The sequence below is a fragment of the Lytechinus pictus genome, chromosome 13 (assembly GCF_037042905.1).
Source record: "Lytechinus pictus isolate F3 Inbred chromosome 13, Lp3.0, whole genome shotgun sequence".
In the NCBI taxonomy this organism is placed as follows: domain Eukaryota; kingdom Metazoa; phylum Echinodermata; class Echinoidea; order Temnopleuroida; family Toxopneustidae; genus Lytechinus; species Lytechinus pictus.
The window spans coordinates 1,386,283-1,397,757 of record NC_087257.1 but is presented as its reverse complement, the minus strand read 5'-3'; the positions used below and the strand labels follow the sequence as shown (position 1 = coordinate 1,397,757).

The window sequence follows — 11,475 nt, the reverse complement described above, 5'->3', positions numbered from 1 at the left end:
TATCCCCCTCTCCCTCTCATGTCATCCAATAAATCTTGGCAATTATTTCTGCCCCCTCTCCTCTTGATTTCTCTCTCTCTCACTTCTGCCAGTTCTTTTCACCCATCTCTTTCTCTTCGTTAAGTGCTGAATTTGTATTCGCTCACTTTGCTCGGAGAATCCAATTCTCTTTCCAATTCTGCCTTTCTCACTACCTCCTTATGTTTTAATATCTTTCTCCCCTTTGCCTTTTTTTCTATTTGCTAATAATAAATGTCAATATGAGCAAGTCAGTTAATGACATAAAAAATTGATTCCATGGTTTCAAGAGTTTGATGTGAACAATATTTATTTCTGAGCTGTGGCAATAAGAAATGTGATAAAGATTCTTGTTAAAAATACAAGAAATGATAGATAAATATACTGCAGAACAGCACACAAACAAAATAGTACTGAAGTGGTGTACAATACATGTATATTTTCAGGAAATGAGTTGACTCCACAAGATCACAAGTCGTCCATAAGCCAAACGTAATCTTTACGAAAAACCAATCTGAAGCTGAACTTCATGCAGTTACAGCAATAAAATCAACTTATTTGTGTCAATTAACTGCATAAAATCATTAAGGAATACCGTTCATCGAGAAGTGTAAAAACATCTATATTTAATTCGCATACTGTACCTATCCAAAATTTCACAGCATGTTATATGTATGCTGTACTAGTATGAGTTTGAGCAAATATTGAATATCGTATGATAGAATCAACATAGGAGTACAAGGATTCGGAAGTACATGTGTGTATTGTGCACGTAGAGTATACTGTAGTTTCCTTTAAACTTGGAACATATTTAAACTTATCCCACCAGTAAAATCAGTTAAATAAAAGAAAAATCAAACAAAACATAGATTGTAAAACACTGAAAAAATTTCACTTTCCATCATAAACAATTATAGGTACAGTACATCCTGGTTAGTATGCAAATGGGGAGCATCTGCCTACAGGTGCAACAGTACTTCAAAATATAAAAATGATATCTAATTAATGAGCACTAATCACAAGAAATCTAAATGAAAATGTGATTAGAAAAAATAATTGAGTTATTGAATTCCAAATTTTGGCAACTTTGTCTGAAAACAGCTTTTTGCATGCCATGAAGAATATGCAATAGGTGGGCTGTACATGTATAATTTCTGTGGTTGTATTCCTCTTCCAATACTTATATAATTTCAGTGTTTTGTTCGTCAGATTTGCCTCTACTTGTTCACATATTTTTCAAGCGTGGAATATGTACATGTATTACTTAAAAAATAGTGAACATATACATGTACATTTCAAGGTATGTATAGACTAATACATTTAGCTGCTTTCAAATTTTCATCAAAATAAAGAATTTCTTTATTTAAAACACAAAAAGAAAATGTGTTGCAGATTTAGAATAACCCTGAAAATATATTATTTCTCTAGCACTAGGTAGCATACAAAATAAATGACATGGCATTTACCCGTACACATGACATTTATTTTTTAATCATCAACAATTATATGTATTCATAATGCAATAATGAAAGAGACAAAATATTGCAACACTATTAAGGCAAGTTTTGAATAGATATTTTGGCACTGAACACATGATCAAGGCTTAAGCTATAAATTTACAATTTTGTGTGAGACATGCACACTATACTTGAATACACGGTGCTTGAATGGTTAGACATCTTGTGCTAGCTGTCTTGATAAAATTCTTTTGGATTATCAATAAGTACATGTATTGATATTGCAATAATGAAAGAGTCAAATGAAATGTAAATATTGCAACACTATCAAGGCAAGTTTTGAATAGAAATTTTGGCACTGAACACATGATCAAGGCTTATGCTATAAATTTCCAATTTTGTGTGAGACATGCACACTCTACTAGAATTCATGGTGCTTGAACGGACAGACATTTTGTGCTAGTTGTCTTGATAAAACCATCAGTCCAGACGGATATACCTGGTAATAGTTCATATTGTAATGATAAAGAAAGAGTCCAATGAAATGTTTATATTGCAACACTAATAAAGGCATGTTTTGAATACACATTACGGTACTATACACATGATCAAGTCTTTAAGTTTTCTTGTTAAGATCATTCATCAGCCTGAATTGATAACAATAATTAACATTGCAATGATAAGGAAAGTCAATGTTTTAATAATGCAACACCATTAAGGCTACATATTTACAAATTTGTGTGAGACATGCACACTATTGGTGTTTGAATGGACAGACATTCTGTGCTGGTGGTCTGAGCACAGGGTGGCATACTTGCTCGGTGTCCACTTGTCTCTTTTCATCTTGACCAGCCATTCCTTTAGATGGGCTGAACCAGCTTTGGGAAATCTAAAAATGGATAGAGAACAAAATAAAATGATTTAATCACTTTTTAATGTATTTGGCAGATAAAATAAAATAAAGTACTAACCTCACACTAGTGTGAGTGGTCACAACTAGCCAGGAGGCTCCTAGAGATTAAAGTCAAACCACTGACGCGTGTAATCTCCACGGAACCAGGGATGGCATACCATTGCACTACACGCACCGCCATTTTCGCATAACTTAATCAAAATCGAAACTTTTCTCTAGGGTTTTGAGCCCAAATTTACATGTATTTTTACAAGTAGTTTAACTCCCCGGACGCACTAATATTTATTCAAATGAAGTGTTAAATTTTTTAAAAATAATACTAGAACAGGAGTGTTTACTCAGTCTGTTATTGTTGCAGTCATGTTTTCTTTGTTATGTAGCTTAGCTTCCAGACACGTTCAGAGGGCGGCAAAATCATGAGCGGTGCTAAATAAGAAATGTGTGCACTTGCCGATAAAGATAATGAATCTTACCTCGATGCTAAATGGCACTTCAACTGGTCTAGCGTGCAGGACAATTTAGCATCGAGGTGAGATTCATATTTATCGGCAAATGCATGCATTTTATATCTAGCACCACTCATAATTTTGCCGCCCTCTATACGCACCGGTATCTAGGCTACATAACAAAGAAGACATAACGGCAACAATAACAGACTGTGAGTAAACGCTCCTGTTCTAATATTATTTTTTTTTAATTTAACACTTTATTTGAATAAATACACGCACCATTTAGTGCGTGCGGGGGGGGGGGGTAAAATATATTGTAGCTGATTTACATAAGTTTGGACTCAAAACCCTTAAGAAAAGTTTTGATTTTGACTACGTAAGTTTAGTTTAATCGTGGAAAAAATGACGGTATATGTAGTGCAATGGCATGCCATTCCTGGCTCCGTGGAAATTAAGCATGTCAGTGGTATGACTTAAAAAGTTTAATAATCTCTAGTCTAGTAGGAGCATCCTGGCTAGTTACATCACAACAAACGCGGGACTTGTCCATGAAATATAAGGCAGACATGGGTACTCTCCAAAATGGGGTAGAATGGGGTCGCAAATTCGCAATAGCACTCCAAATAAAATTGGAGAAAATAAATTATGCACTTGGCTCGATAATATGGATGAATCATGAAGGTCTATTGTGACTAATCTTGAGGACGCAAGGATGATGACTTAAAAAAATAATGACATATACTTCTTCATCATTGACGTCTTGACACTTTTCCATTAGATGCATAAGAGAAGGACCAAAACAAAGATGGATTTCCCTAGGAAATTTCTCTCCATTGGAGAGAAAAATTACGTGAAGTTTATGAATTTCATTGATTTTAACACCTTCCTACGCATTAGGCATAGGAAGGTTTTAAAAAATATTATAGAAGGTGCAAGTCAGTAAAATTCATAAACTTCACATAATTTTTGTATCCAAAGATGGATTTCCTAGGGAAATCCATCTTTGTTTTGGTCTTTCTCTTATGCGTCTAACCGGAGAGTGTCAAGACGTTAATGATGAAGAAGTATATGTCATTATTTTTCAAAGTCATCATCATTGCGACCTCAAGGCTCACGACTACGGTATATCGTGACAAAGAATCCTAACATCGAGGCACAAACTGGACCCTCAAAAAAAGAGGAAAAGTTAGACCTCTATGTTGCCTACGTTCTCGGTATCGATCAGCCATTTTGTTTTCATTTTTGAAAGAAGAACGAACGAGACAGAACTTTTCCTTTTTGGGGGTCCAGTTTGTGCCTCGATGTCAGGTTTCTGTGTCACGATAGACGTCATCCATATAATCTAGGTTACGTAGGTAAGTGCATAATAATAATTCATTTTTTCCTTTTTATTTGGGGTGCTATTGTGACCCCATTCTACACCATTTGGACTCTTGGAGAGTACCCACTGCCATGGCTAAGTATTGAAGTAAACTAAGGACAAGACTAAGAAGTAAGAGTCTAACTTCTTCTAAGCCTAGGAGGACGAGTCCTGCGCTCTGAGTGACACGCTTGGGACCCGGAGCTCCACATCATCGTCATGCACATGCATGACATGGCCTGGGCTGGGTTAAAGACATAAAGTACATGTTAAACAAACATTATTTATTTGAACATGACACAACCAGTATTCATTCTAATTATGTTCATCACTTTCACACGCACAGGGCCAGGCCACCCACCCAGGCCAGGGAGAATCTCTCTCGAGCTCTCCCTCTTCAGTCATCAGTGTCACTTGATAATATTCACACAAACACAAAACATAACGGATGGGACCGAAGGTCAGTACTGACTACTACTGGCGTGCAATGCGCGATGCGTGAATACAAAACGACTAAAACCTATCTTTAAACTCTTATTTTATCGATTATTTGTGATTAAAGTACCACTTACTTGTGAAATGTTTTTCCTGACCCTTTCACGAGTCGATTAGTACAGTTGATTGCGGCACAAGAAGGCATTTTGAAGGATGATGAATTGATGATGATATCTTTCATTGTAAACATGGTAAAGAACGTACCGGTACGATCGGAAGCTAATTCTTTTCATGCGCTATCCAAGATGGCCGCCGGCTCGCACCGGAGGAGCCAATCAGCGGCCTTTATAATCCTTCTACCTAGTTAACAATTCGTTGGTAAAACCCTGCCTCCGCATTCGCTAGCTAGCTGAGCCAGCTTGTTCATGTATTACGCATGCGCGTGGCGATTGAAATGCAAGCGCTACGGTTGTACACAGATAGTACTAGGATTAGAGTTAGGAGTGGACAATGGCGGCGACTCCAAGCAATTTTGATCCTAAAGCCTGAATAATGTTACTGTTAGTTTAGCTGTTTAATGATGAAACACATGGTTTTAAAAGTGTTTAACCATAATCACTGTCTCACTCAGGTATCTCTATCTAATCACTCCAGTACTCTCGTCATGCTGTCGCTGCATGTACATGAACTTGTTTTGTTGTTAGGCCTAACGACGTTATAGAATGTTCGGTGTTTCCACAGCCGAAAAAATAATAATTTCCCGAAACTGAATCCTAAATTTCTCTGAATGCATGTGCCAGTGGAATTTCCTGGAATCGTAAATTTGCTTTTGAATCCCAAATTCAGACAATAATATAGGTCTACATCAAGCATGATGGGTAACTTTTGGTATAGACCTCTAAATGTAGATCTAGATGTATTCATTTTGAGAATGTAGGTCAATTGGTCAGTAGGTCAAAATTGTGTTGTGATTGTTAAATTGCAATATCTCCATTTGTGACTAAACTTTCAGGCTAGTACGTACCACTATGGTTAGATGATCCGAGTAGACATCGAAAGGTCAAGTATTAAAAAGAATAAATTTGGGGTAATCAAGGTATTAGACCTTATGTTATTTATATGAAAGGTAATGCTGCATTCTTGCACATAGTGTTAATGTCTGATTTCAAATCAAACGAAATTAGCAAATCGGGGTTGAAATGGTAAATGGGACTGTTTTGTGACAACGAAAAGTATAAGTGACAAAGAAATTTTCAGACTATTATGGATCTATTTTAAATTGGTCTTTCAAAAGTGGTGAGACACACTTATCTGATGATCAATTCAAACTCAAATTTAGTTATATTAAAAAACGTAGTGAAGTAAATGAAGATTGAAGGCCTATATTTATTATGAGAGCGAAGTTGGCTTAGTCGGTAACGCGTCTGCCCGTCGAACCAAAGATCGTGGGTACGAGTCCACCCCGGGCGGATGACTGAAGCAAGTGCGTTGTGTGTAAACGTCTCTCCCATGTTTCATAGATGCAGGCTATGTTACAGTGGAAACCACTCCGTCCATCGGATAGGACGTTAAATGGAGGCCCCGTGTAGAGGAGAGTCAGTGACTACCTCTGCATGTTAAGAACCCACTGCACTATTGATATGAGTAGGGGGAAACCCCGGTGTAGTGGTCCACCTGCACTCCCCCCAGTCAGTTATATCGGGAGGAGAGACCTGCGGGTCAGAGTGATTCGGTTCGCTTTTCGCCTCCCAGGCAGAGGTGACGCCAAACAAATAATAATAATAATAATTAAACAAATATCCTTTGCATATCAAGTTTAAATTTTTGACAGTAGTTCAAGGTTATAAATGTTTCTAGTTGAAGGAAGATTCATGTACAGCTCGAAATTGATGCGATCGTATCAACGACGTCTAAATATTGTTTTCGTTGTCATATAACATGTATAAGACGGAGTAAGAAAAGAATTATGAAGATGTGTAAAACAGTATGGAAAAGGGAGTACAGATGAATAAAGTATGTCTTTGACATGTGCAAAGGGTTCAATTCACTTGATTGGATTCAATCTCTATTGTAAAAAGTTTGTAAAAAACCTGATGCCTAACTTACAATGAGAATTTACAACAGCATGAGAAATATAGAAAAGTAAAAATCCAAAAAGTAGGACATTCATAATTATGTGCGCATTGTTTGTATTTTTTGCAGAGGCGTGCAAAGACTAAGGGAGGCCAGTGGTAAGAATTGAAGGGAAAACAGGTGATATGAAGTGAAACTAAAGAGGGAAAATCAGGTTCAAAATAGCTTCAGAAGAGAAAGAGAGACAAATTAATGGCAAATAAAAAAGAAAACTAACAGAATGAAGAGGTGATAGATAAAGAATTGTGATAGTAGGCCTATTTGCATTACAATACAGATACAAAATGTCAATTGGGTCTGAAAATTATAATTGAAAATAGCAAAGAGATTTTTTGATTCATTTATTTAAAACGGTTTATTTCAACAACGGTATCTATAGCGGCTTGAAAGCCGAATTGCATACCCTTTACAATCATTTACATAAAAATACAATCAACATCAAAATTAAAAAAAGCTCAATTTACACGAATTCTACACCATAATAAATATTAAAACACATAGAAAGGTTGTTTATCATGTTGGGGGCGAATGCATCAATTTACGACATTCATTCCCATCATGACAAACCAAAATTGAAAATACATGCGGCCAAATAAAATAAAAACAATGAGTTCTGACTAACCAGAAATTAGCACGGAAGAGAAGGGAATAAAGAAAAGAAAAAAAAAAGAGAGGAAGAGAGAGAGAGAGAGAGAGAGAAAGTGTGTGTGTGAGAGTGTAACAATGAAATTTTCTACTATCATAGATCCTGGTAGATTTGAATGGCTCAGTATAAGGTGTACATTATGTTAGATCCATTTCTAGATTTACCCTTGCATTTTCACTGAATTGATAAATTTATAAGTATAAAAACGTAGAAACATATGATAATGAAAATACATACCTATTAATTTTTCCTTGTTTTCCCGTCAATTCCCAATACTGCTTCCTTTCTCAAGAACTCAAATCATTTCTCTCTCTTCGTATTACAGTGTAACAATGTTGACTTTTAATGTGTTGTATAGAATGTGTTCTTTTGATTGTTTTATGTATATATGTATTGTGCAGGGCCCTGGTTGACAACAGTGTCTAAACCACTGAACAGGCTACCCTGGGTAAAGAAGACAAATAAAAAAAAAAAAAAAAAAACTGAAGTTAGGCGGCCGCGATAGATGAAGCATGCAATAAATACACTTATAATCATGATATAAATTAACAGAAATACTGATAGTACATGCATTTAGAGATGACATTGTGTTTTAATGTTGTTTCAAAATTCACATCTGAATGGCAAGATTCGTTTTTCTTTCCCGTATTAACATGATTCAAATAATGAAATAATGAGTTCATCATCTCAAGTTGTTTACTCAGAGCAAAGGACAGAGAGAGAAAAGGAAAAAACAATAGGAATTAGAAAGAGAGGGGAATTGAGCTAAAATCAAAGAGAGAAAAAATGGAGGGAAAGAGGGAGGAAGGAGGAAGAAAAAAGAAAAGAGGTGGATTGAGGTAGTAGGAAGACGATGGACATAAAAAAAGATTGCGAGTGACCAACAGATGGATACGTTATTCATTGATTGCCCTTCCTAATTAAGTTTGACAATTTACTAAACAGCATAATTCCAGACATGTAAATGAACATACAGCTACAGAGGCCTGTGAAATGGATCTTGTAACCAAGGGCAAGACAAAAGCACGTTAAAGACAGTCTTAAAATATGAATTCTAAGCAATGCGTCCAATATAAAAGTGATTTTTTTTTTTTAAAGGATGTTTATTGTATTCTCTCAAATCAAAATAAACATTCACATTCCATAAGCAATTTGTACAAACTATTTGAAACATGATTATAAATTATACAATAAATCCATAACAAATATAATTATACAAATTATACATCAAACTTCAAAGATACTAGAAATTAATACTAATGCGTTTCAGCAATTATAAAATGAAATATTAACAAGATGTATGAATGATAAGAGAGAAAAAAAAGATAAAAAGTGTTGTTCTACCTCCCAACAACCCCCCCCCCGTCCCCAGGTTAGGAGCACCCTCCCCTTTTTATGCCTATACTCTACATGGAAGGGACTACAATTCTCCGTATTTATTTTTGTTTGTATTTTTTTTGGTGGTTTTGTCTCTCGTTGTATATATACCTTTGCCTCACTCTCCCTATATATTCTTTTAATTCAGATTTCCCCATTTCCTTAAATGTAGAGACATCTTACCTCTACCTAGCGCCAGCCTTCTTTCTTCCCATTCTTCTTCTTTAAATTTCCTTTTAATTTCATCCATGGTTATAAGTGCACCCTTTTCCCTCCCTTTGAAGATTAAAAATTTAACCAAGATTAGAAAATGATTGACTTAACGTTCCTTTCCTTCGTCCTTTAATTCTACACCTACAAGAATTTCCTCCCAGCTTAAATTGCCCGTCGAAATAAAACCAAACATCTCGTTACAATTATCCCAAACCAGACAAGCATATTCACATTCCAAAAATAGATGGCGATATGTTTCCTCCTCTTTTTTACAATAACAACAAAGATTATTCTGTGAGATTTTAAAACGGAACAAGTGATGATTTGCATAAGCAATGCCGTGTAACATTTTAAACTGAAACTCTCTTAATCTACTGTTCAGAGTACATTGTCTTGGTCTCATAAAAATGTGTTCAATCTTTTCATAAGAAAAACTATGTTTGTTTTTTAACCTTTCGAAAACATCAGGTATTGCGAAGTTACATTTCATAAAATTTGCATAAACGTTTTTAGATACTAACTCCTCTATTGACAAAATTCTTTTTCCAGATATAAATGATATTCTTCCCTAAGAGAAGCCTCTTTGCTATCTATTTTCATATTTCGATTCCAGCTGACTGGAAAAGTTTTATAAATTGACTCTATCAAATGAAAATAATTTATGTTTAAACCCTGTCTTTGGAAGTACGAAAATGACCTTAAGTTTCCAGCATAATCCATAATATGTTTCAGTCTGTAAATATTTTGTTCATATAATTTTTGGTTTAATCTACTGTTCAGAGTACATTGTCTTGGTCTCATAAAAATGTGTTCAATCTTTTCATAAGAAAAACTATGTTTGTTTTTTAACCTTTCGAAAACATCAGGTATTGCGAAGTTACATTTCATAAAATTTGCATAAACGTTTTTAGATACTAACTCCTCTATTGACAAAATTCTTTTTCCAGATATAAATGATATTCTTCCCTAAGAGAAGCCTCTTTGCTATCTATTTTCATATTTCGATTCCAGCTGACTGGAAAAGTTTTATAAATTGACTCTATCAAATGAAAATAATTTATGTTTAAACCCTGTCTTTGGAAGTACGAAAATGACCTTAAGTTTCCAGCATAATCCATAATATGTTTCAGTCTGTAAATATTTTGTTCATATAATTTTTGGTTAAATATGCATTTCCCTTCAATTCGTACAAATTTATTGTTAAAAAATATCGAATTTCCTTTATATGTTTCAGATTTTAATCGAAAATCCTTCGTCTCTATCCATATTTCTAACAAATCTATATAAAATTGCGGCAATGCTATCTCCAACAATCCAAGCAAGTAATCGCATGAAAATATAAAATTTTCTCCTAGATGTTTTGTGGCATAATTGAAATATTGTTTCCATTTCATTGCATTATTTTCTTTTAGTCTTTTAATCCACATAACTCTCTGTGCCTTTATTAACCATTGAAAATTCATCATTTTCAAGCCGCCTTGATGGTAATCTAAATACATCGTTCTTTTGTTGATCTTATTTCTGCCACCCCACAAAAAAGTAAAAGCCAACTGATCAAGTTCAACATAAACCCATCCTGGGATTGGTGTGAGAGATGCCACATATATGAATTTTGAAAAGATAAATTGCTTTAATAATTGTATTTTGCCCATCAAAGTTAAATCTCTTTGCTTCCACCAGTTTAACAACTTCTTTATTTTACTTAATATTTCTTTATAATTCAATCTTTCTTTTACTTCTACATCTAAAGAAAAAAATACACCGAGAATCTTTATAAAATCCACCTTTTGGCCAAAAGATAAATCATATGATTTGTCTTGAGAGGAACCTAGTAATAAACCTTCGTCTTATCGCTATTAACTCTAAGTCCTGATACTTTTCTGAATTTTTCTAAAATTTATATTACTTTTTTGACTGGATCTAGATCTCGGACAAAAATAGACATATCATCTGCATACATAACCTGTTTTACTTCTTCCTTTCCAAAGGAAATTCCTTTAACATTATTATTATATCTTATATTATGCGCTAATACTTCTTTGCATAAAATGAAAAGATATGGTGAAAGCGGATCTCCCTGCCTTACCCCTCTTTCCACATGAAAATAGCTTATAGAATCTCCTCCATTAAAATACAACTTTGGCTATTTGTATACAATATTTTGACCCATTTGCGAAATTGCTAGCCAAAACCGAATGAACCTAATGTTTGATGTAAAAAATTGTGGGATATCGAATCAAAGGCTTTTTCTAAATCAATTGCTATCATATACCCAGGGATATTATTATATAACGTATGAAAAAGCATATCATCAATTAATCTGATAGCTTCTTCTATATTCCTGTTTTTAATAAGTCCTATTTGATTTGCTAATACAACGCTTTCCAAAACCTCTTTAATTCGCTTTGCTAAAACTTTGGATATGATCTTATAATCTGTATTCAATAACGAAATGGGTCTATAATTCTTTACGT

At 34.5% G+C, this 11,475-nt stretch overlaps 1 long non-coding RNA gene across 1 annotated transcript; it reads right to left on the bottom strand.

Annotated features, from left to right (window-relative positions):
• Positions 1-310: 310 nt before the first annotated feature.
• Positions 311-5,070, bottom strand: LOC129258754 (uncharacterized). The gene is made up of 2 exons (XR_010295530.1): positions 4,770-5,070; positions 311-2,364 (listed from the first exon to the last, which is right to left on the bottom strand). It is a non-coding gene; the product is annotated as an uncharacterized LOC129258754 (long non-coding RNA).
• Between the last annotated feature and the right edge of the window lie 6,405 nt (positions 5,071-11,475).